Here is a 7,305-nt window from a genome sequence, read left to right as displayed (position 1 = left end):
GCGCTCTGTGAAAGGGCCTTATTGATTGAACATTTATAGTCGGTGCAGATGCGCACAGATCCATCATGCTTCATGGGGGTCACAATGGGCGTCTCCCATGCTGCATGATCGATCGGTTCCAACATGCCCTGGGCTATCAGCTTATCTAGCTGAGCATCTACTTTGGGCCTCAGGGCAAACAGAACTCTGCGGGGCTTAAGCCTAATGGGGGTAATTGTCTTATCAAGATTAAAGGAAAAGGGCTTTCCCACAAATTTCTCCAGTTTACCGTCGAAGACTTCCTTGAGCTCTTCGAGGAGGGTGTCAAGTTCATCCTGACGAATTTGGTTAACCCCTACTATCCCGAGCCCTAGTGGCTTGAACCACTCCATGCCTAGCAGGGTCGGGCGGCTGTGCTCGACGATGGTGAAGGGGAGGTCGCCTTGGAATTTTCGGTAAGACACGTGGAGTGAGGCTCTTCCCAGGACTCCGATGTGGTTCCCTCCGAAATCCATCAGCCTGGAGCGCAGGGGTTTCAGGTCCTTCTTGCAGACGTCTGGCTTGATGCGCTTTAAATTTTTCCAGTCCATGATGGAGTAGATGGAGCCAGAGTCTACTTCCATGGAACATGGGGTTCCTTCCAGCAGCACGGTCATGTGGCACTTGGTGGCGGTGTCATTGTCGTCGGAGAGGTGTATTGTAGTTTGGTGCACTGCTCTCCTCCGGTTTCCGTCGCTCTCACCCCATCTGGATTGGTAGGAGGACCGTTTGGATGCCCTCGCGTTGTCCTCCCGATTTTCGCGAGGTCGGTGGCTGGAGGGCTCTGGGGCTGGTTCCTCGGCTCTGCACGCCTCTGCAATGTGCCCCCTTCTGTTACAACGCCTGCAGGTTGCGTCTCTCCATTTGCAGCTGGCTCTGGCATGGTCCCCTCTGCAGCTGGCGCAGCGCTCTCCCCAATCGCTTCTCTGAGCAGTGTCTTGCTTGGGAGGCCTGGAGACCTTGTGCACGGCTGACTCTTCCTCGGATTCCGATCCAGCTGTGGAACCCTCGGATGATGATTGGGCAGCTCTGTGAATCTTATGGATTCCTTTGGCCCGGATCACTGCGGCTGCTGCTTTTTCTGAAATTTTGGCTGCTGTAGCTTCCTCCACCACATCCTTGAGCACAAGCTTTTTCCGGCTCAGGAACTTCTTCTGCAGGCCTCTGTCCCTCATGCCGAAAACCACGTGGTCAGCGATGGCGTTGTCCACATGGTCAAACTCGCAGCTGGCTGCGATTTGGCGCAGGGCGGCCACGAACTCCTTGATGGTTTCCCCTTCCATCTGGTCTCTCTGGTGGAAGGTGAACCGGTTTGCCACTGGTGTTCCTGTCGGGGCGTAGTGGTCCTGCAGGATCTGCAGCAGATCGGTCCATGGCACTTCCTCGATGTCCCGTGGAGCCACCAGGTCGATGGCCATGTCGAGGACTTCTGAACCACAGTTGGCCAGAAAAATGCCCTTCTTGCGGTCATCGTCGGCATCCCTGATGTTGTTGCCTCTCAGGTATTGCCGGAATTTGACCACGTAGGATTTCCACTTGTCCTTCCCTGGGCGGAAAGGAGCAAGGGCTGGCAATGTGACTTCAGCTGATGCCATGCCTCTGGAAATTCCTACAAAAGTGACTCAGCTGCTAAGTGACTTAGCTCTTGAGGTTGGCTTCGTGCCACAAGGTTCGTCGCTTGGTTCTAGTCCTTCGTCGCCAGTGTTAGATTGGCGCAGGGAAACAATACGCGACCAGCTCTGGTCCAATTCAGTACTTTATTTAAGCACAAGAAAAAGACGAGTGGCTGGGCTGCCGGGGCTCTTTAAATACGCTCCGGCTGGCTCAGCCGCCCAATGACAGCTCTTTGAATTCCCCGCCGGAGGATTAGCCAATCCCCGGCGGATGCCCATATAAGGACATAACAAAACCAGTTTGATCATGATGAATCATTTGCTGCATAACTGTCATTGTGAGATGTCTTGAAAGTCTGGCAAACCTTGGTTCTCATGGCCTGACTGCTTGCTGTTTAAAATCCACATTCCAATTCCCCCTTCCCTCCCCCCATAGTTCATTGGCAAGCTGACAAGCAGTAAAAGTGAAAGCAGCATGAGTACATTTGGAAGCTTGACACAGTCTGAATGCAAACTCAGAGTGTAACCTTGAAAAGGATACTTCAAAATAAATTTCAACTCCCCTGAGGCTGGACAGAGAGAGACCTAATCTCCCTGATCTCCCATTTAAAATATTCTATAACTACTTTGGTTCACATTTCACTCAACATTTTTTTCCAGGGTGGAGTGATGGCTATGCATACACATGCATGCACTGACAGCTAGGAACAGCACCCAAAGCAATCATGCAGCAGATGTAATTGCTTGAACTATTCTGAAAGAGGTGGTTGGCATGTATTCTCATGAATTGAGGAAGCATTTTTCTCAAGAACATAGTTCTTATTAATAAATTAGTGTCACTGAGAACTTCAGAAGTGGAGTTTCAATGAAATTCAGTTATCTGAAAAAATCTGCAAGGATTTCTAGAAGATTTGGCATGCTTCCTGTAATTTTTATCTTATTCATCCAAAAAGCAGTATAATTTGAATACTTTAACATTCCATTTCCTGTAAAGGAAAGTCCTTGTCCTGCTGCATACAAAATATGGCAATCCTGTCCCCTGATAGTGGTCCAGCTTTTCTACAAATATATTATGAGACAACATATTTACCTGCCACAATTGCTGCCAGGAAATTTGTAGCAGATGGGCATGTTAACATAACAAGGAAGTACAATTCTGCTCTGCTCTCAATAAGCATATGTCATTTGAGAAATAGGCAACACAAGATAGTTTGAAACCAAATTAAATTTCATTGTAAATTCATTACCAAGATAAATCATGATTTATATAATCAAGATTCAAGAAAAGGTGCCTTATTTTCTTTTCCTACTTCAAACTGCAGATATGGTGAAAGCAAAAAGTAATTTTAGGCCAACCAAAGAAAAACTGAAAATGATTTTTTTTCTCAGTAGATTGTGAATGAAAATGCATGAGCAAAACCAGGTGAAAGTCCACCAGTGACACTTTGCCTGCTGATCTGGAAATGTGTACATTAAACCCTCAGAGCAGGTCATGTTTACCTTGCATGCTGTTCCCAGGATTCTTGGAAACAGTTGAGACAAAATGACAAAAAGACAAAATGAAAAGAAACTGTTAAAACATTTGTCCTCAAACCTGATGTCACAGAGAACTAAAATAGCAAAAAACAAAATAGCATAGACAGACTTTTTCCATTGGTTTCCTTGCCTTTTACACCTGTTACCTGTCTTCTTGCTGGCTCTTTCAGATTTCATTTTGGGTCCAGCCTGTGAAGTTCTGTGAAGTATTTTAAATTGAATTTGAACATTATATTGGGGGGGGGGGAGAGAAAATAGGGATTTTAAGGTGCTGATATTCCTATTAAAAACTTAATATTATTTTCCCCCTGATTATATCCATTTCCTTCTCACTTTTATGACATTTCAGATGCAGAGTAGATCATCTGAAATGTTATTTCTCTATAAACTCAAACAAGTGAAAGCTGAAATACTGCTACAGCAATTATGTGCTTTATTATACTGTACCTGCTTAAATGAGAATAGGTATCCATTAAAAATGACAGTTTTCTGAGATGTGTGTTTTGCCAATAGAACTAAATTTCTTATTGCTTCTAACATCACCATACTTGTGAAAGAGAAGCAGAGTAAAGGGGATTTCTGGAGCAAAATTATTTGTAACTGAGGCTATATAAAGATGAAATTTTGGAAATCAAAGTGATGGAGAACTGCCCCAATCCTGCAAAGTATTCCAATGATACTTAGCAATCAAGTGGGTAAACTAATCACCCAGTTCTGTGGAACACATATCTGTATGCTACAAACAGAAATACTTTTTGGAGCTGCTGTGTATAATTCCCTGATGCTACATCACATAAATGTAAACAAAATTTTTGACAGATGTTCCGTAGGCTGCATTATACAGAGAATGCAGCTTATGTATAAACAGCCTACAGTTTGATCACAGGAACAGAGTAGGCTGTTTTGCAATGAAAAACTCTCTCTTTTATTGGAAATGAAGTAAGAGATAGAGGAAGCAGTTGACTCCCATTTGTTTAACCATCAGCAAAACGTTAGCAAAGCTCTCTTCACCTGTATTTGTTCATAATTATGCCCTTACAAGCCATAATTGATGCCTAGCCATTCCTTGTAGAGCAATGATCTCTGCAAGGTGGCATTTTTGAAAATCACTAGGAACCTTTAGTACCACAGAATGAGGCAACCACTTTCAGCAGGGTATGACTAACCAGAAGTGTGTAACGCTGGTGCTGCTGATCTTTCTCTGTTTATCACTAGTTTTCCAGATGCAATTCAAAATACTGGCTTTGACTTTTAAATCATTGTATTACTTCATAGCCAGCAGGATTTTCTTCTCCAGACAGTACACTTATTGCAAAAGAAGATGTTGGTTGTCTCCCATTTCTATGAAGTGAGGGAAGTCAAAAGGCATTGCTTTTCTGTTATTGTTATTATTGGAATAGTGTTGCCTTGGAAATTATATTAGCTCTATTTTTACAGCATTTCACGGTAAAGATGGAGCTCTTCCAGATAGAATCTGAGAGTTAATTGGTTCATATGTAGTAGCATCAGTTATTACCCTTATTTTTAGTTTGAATCTAATTAACTGGGTGAGTAATGATTTCTCCATCAATTTTTTTTAACGATGTTATCATTATTAAGAAAGTCTGCATTTTGGTACAGTATGTCAGTTTATTGAATCTTAATGGGGACATTTAAGGATGAGAAATCCAGTGGACATTTCCATTGTTCCATTATGCTAAATCATAATGAATCTCTGGCAGGTTCAGCAATATGCAAGTGTATTCAATAAATAAATAAACATAAACATACAACCTGCCTATATGCCCTGCAACAAAAACTATATGTAACTATGATTCAAACATCCCCTATAAAATGCCTCTTGCTTTTAGTTTTGTTACTGTTTGCAGTAAACTGTTCTGGAGTTGTTTTTCTTGCTGCAGGTAACTTCTTGCACAAATTTTGGTGTTGGTCCTTTCTACCAGGACTCACCTCTGATGGGAATCTTTTTTTACAGCTTTTCATAATCTTTTTGCCTTATTTCAGGGATACAATTTTTTAAATGCCTCTGACGATCCAAGCTGAGTTGCCTGATCGTCAGAGGCATTTAAAAGAAAAAAAGTTTCTGCCAATCAGGCAACTCAGCTGGGATCATCAGAGCCTTTTGAAAGCATTTTCACCGAAGAGGTTGTAGAAAAAATGGTTTTAAAAGTTTTAAAAAATTGGCCACACCCACCCAGTCACATTACCTCCCCCCCACCAAGCCACGCCCAAAGAACCGGTAGTAACAAATTTTAGATTTCACCACTGGCCACATCATTCTTAAGATACAAATATGTAGCCCTCTTCCTACTCACTTAGCTTAATTTCTCTGTTGTGATACAACTGCCACTTCAATATCACAATTTAATATAACTATACTCTTGTTTACATAATTCAGCCTCTTCCTCAAAGCAAACTATATTTTCCATTTTGTCCCTCTATTCCTCATATTGTGTTGTAAAAGCAGGTGTATGGGAGTCTTTTTTTAAATGAATTATTATTTTACAGAATCACAAAATCATAATATTGGAGGGTGTTACTCATCCTCTCCCACATGCTGATACCTTTCAGAAAATTACCCACCTGGGGGACCAGTAAGCCTGGAAAAGCCCTACTGCCTGATAATGATGCCTGGTGCCAGGGATAAACGAAAGAATTTTCATTAAAATAAAAATGCTGCAGTGATGACTAATGAGGGGGTTGCAGCTGGAAAAAGGAGAACTAACTTTTTCAGGCTGCTACTTAAAAATCTTTTCCCATTAATTTCATTTAATCCCCCACTGAATCTAATTAGAATCTTTTTTAAAGTGTGTATGATGGAGAATATCCATGTGTCTGTGAATGGTGCATGCGATATAAATGAGAGAATGAAGGGGAATTGAACTTACTTCAGTTTTGTCATGCTGTTAGTTTAAAGCTAGAAAAAAAAAGCGGGATAGATAGCATCACCATCAGATGGATTTGTAGCTGGCTGACAAACTGTACTCAATGAGTAGTGCTTAATGGTACTGCCTGTACATGGAGGAAAGTAAGCAGTGGGGTACCACAAGTTTCCGTCTTAGGCCCAGTACTCTACAATATCTTCATAAATTATTTAGATGATGGAATAGAAGAGGAACTCACAGTGGGAGGGGGATTCAGCTAGTTCGCACTGATTCGGGAGAACCATTTGTTAACTTTCTGAGCAGTTTGATGAATAGGTTGTTGGAAGAAATCTTTTTCTCACTTTACAGGACTAATTCTGACAGGAAGGCGTGTCTCTGTGTTGTTTCTAGCCTAATCCTTATCTTTATTGCCTGCTTAAGTATTTTCAGAAACTGCCTCTCCTACATTGTAATAGCTAATGGTTCTTGGCAATACGCCCAAACTAGCCGGAGCTTCTCTGGAGGTGTTTGTTTGTTTGTTTGCTGGTACTTTGTTAGGGACTTGACTTTTTAAAAAGCTTTTTACACTGCTTGGGGTGTCCTTTTGGGGTGTACTTCCAAAAGGCTGGATACAAGCTTGGCACTCTGTCTGATTTTTTAAATTTATTTTTTAAAAATATGGAACGCTTCATGAATTTGTGTATCATCCTTGCGCAGGGGCCATGCTAATCTTCTCTGTATCATTCCAATTTTAGTATATGTGCTGCCAAAGTGAGCGCCATCTGATTTTTTAAACTGCCTTTCTGGGGGCATGTGATCTTTCTTTAAACCTGGTTGATATCTTGTGAGGTGAGACCAGCTGGTATCTTTAAGTGATGCAAATGGATCTAAGGATTGCTTCTCCTGGGTATGAAAGGATTGCTTCTCCTGAGTATGAAAGGGTGCTTTGTCATGTTGGGAGGAAATATTCTCCTGTTGGGATTCTTCCAGCCGGGATGCAAGAATCAGCCATTTGAAGAAATAATTGAATAATGAAGCATAGCTGCCGGAAAGAAGTTTTTAATGACAAGGAACTAAGATGAATGTCACATTCAGCAAGGCTTCTTGACTAGCTAGAAAGATTGACATTTAAATGTGAGTTTATATACCCTTTCTGAGTTTTTGGTCTAAAACTAGTCTTTGGTGATTTTTTAAAATAGTTTTTATTGAATATTTTACATTTTTAAAACCAAAAACATAATAGAAAAAGACAAAAAAAAACATACACATACACC

The 7,305-nt window shown here is 41.6% G+C and overlaps 1 non-coding gene across 1 annotated transcript; it reads right to left on the bottom strand.

The window, feature by feature from the left end:
- Positions 1-6,703: 6,703 nt before the first annotated feature.
- On the bottom strand, positions 6,704-6,810 carry LOC117669483 (U6 spliceosomal RNA). Its single transcript, XR_004592455.1, has one exon. It is a non-coding gene; the product is annotated as a U6 spliceosomal RNA (small nuclear RNA).
- Between the last annotated feature and the right edge of the window lie 495 nt (positions 6,811-7,305).

This window comes from Pantherophis guttatus, chromosome 5, assembly GCF_059756535.1.
Source record: "Pantherophis guttatus breed Tessera chromosome 5, ASM5975653v1, whole genome shotgun sequence".
Lineage (NCBI taxonomy): Eukaryota > Metazoa > Chordata > Lepidosauria > Squamata > Colubridae > Pantherophis > Pantherophis guttatus.
The sequence above is the reverse complement of the archived record's forward strand: the minus strand, read 5'-3'. Positions and strand labels throughout refer to the sequence as shown.